This window comes from Sinocyclocheilus anshuiensis, unplaced genomic scaffold (genome assembly GCF_001515605.1).
Source record: "Sinocyclocheilus anshuiensis isolate Anshui unplaced genomic scaffold, SAMN03320099.WGS_v1.1 scaffold63, whole genome shotgun sequence".
NCBI classification, from domain to species: domain Eukaryota; kingdom Metazoa; phylum Chordata; class Actinopteri; order Cypriniformes; family Cyprinidae; genus Sinocyclocheilus; species Sinocyclocheilus anshuiensis.
Window position 1 is genome coordinate 2,620,810 of NW_015552625.1, and position 1,319 is coordinate 2,622,128.

General features: G+C 39.0%; 1 protein-coding gene across 31 annotated transcripts in view; it reads right to left on the bottom strand.

The window, feature by feature from the left end:
- LOC107666428 (calcium/calmodulin-dependent protein kinase type II subunit gamma) overlaps nt 1-1,319 on the bottom strand; it is a 63,122-nt gene that overhangs the window by 30,409 nt on the left and 31,394 nt on the right. The gene's annotated exons all lie outside the window — the stretch shown is intronic.

Sequence of the window (1,319 nt, forward strand, 5' to 3'; positions counted from 1 at the left end):
AGGAATGCTTATAAATGCAGCGAGTGGAGCAGCTCATTACGGAGCTCTGAAACCTGTTCAAAAGGTCGCGACCTGAGGACAGAGGTCGAGTTGGGAGGGGATGATATCTCTCTGAAGGTTTCTTTTGTTTGTTTGATAGAATACTTGAAAAATAACACATGTCTGAATGATTCGGTTTATGTAAAGAGAGAGCAAAAAAGAGAGAGCTTGCAGAAAGACAAGCAACGGCGGTCGAGTAAAGAAAGCGCCACATTAGATATTCTCTAAAGCTCTCTTGAGGAAGGATGGCGAGGAAGGCATTTCTTGTGTCCAAATTTGGCAAAATCTGTGGACTGCATTCCATTCCATCCCATTTCGGAGGCACTTTCCAGTAAAAACTCTCTCTGTTCTCCCATTTGGTGCTCAAGAAACCTTTCTTATTATAATCAATGTTGAAAACAGTTGTGCTGCTTAATACAGTAGTTTTGTGGAAATTGTGATACATTTTTTGTGTTCTTTGAAACACACAAATGTCTTTACTGTCACTTTTGATCAATTTAATGCATCCTTGCTCAATAAAAGCATAAATCTCTCTCTGACCCAGTGACCCCAAACTGACCCACAGTAGTGTATATTATATATAAGTGACAACTAAACACTGATATGATTTTAGGTGAATTTTTAAACTTACCTTGCATCTGCTTCACTGTAATATTCTCTTGCGACGATGTCTTCAAACAATTCTCCACCAGTCACGCTACAAGAAGAAATCAAATTTGGCAAAATCTGTGGACTGCATTCCATTCCATCCCATTACGGAGGCACATTCCAGTAAAACTCTCTCCGTTCTCCCTTGATGCAGACTCTCAGAAGCAGCCTTCATGTTGTAAGTCTGGGGAGTGGCTTCCAAAAGTAATTGCAAAGTGACACTAATTTTGTTATTCCGGCTTAGTGCTGAATATGAAGTGGAAATGGACTGAAGTGCAGACAGTCAGCTTTAATTTAAGGGGATGCCTATCCCGGCAGCAGGTTAAAAATAACACCACATTGCAGGCCAGCTACCATCCCTGTTAAAGCACTGAGAATATTTACATAGCTTGACATTATTTGAAATAAAAATATAATGTTTAATAATTAGTTGCGTAACCCTGGCATTTAATGATTGTCTCGCTGTCTGGGAGCAAAGGGCAGCGCTAGACACAGAATAATTTTTCTTTTTGAGGTCTTACAAAAGCGGTACACTGATGGCTGCAGAAAGTATTATCATGGAACTTTGAATAGAGAAAAAAAACTATAAAATTGATGTACCATAGTATTTACATAAAAAATCCACACACACA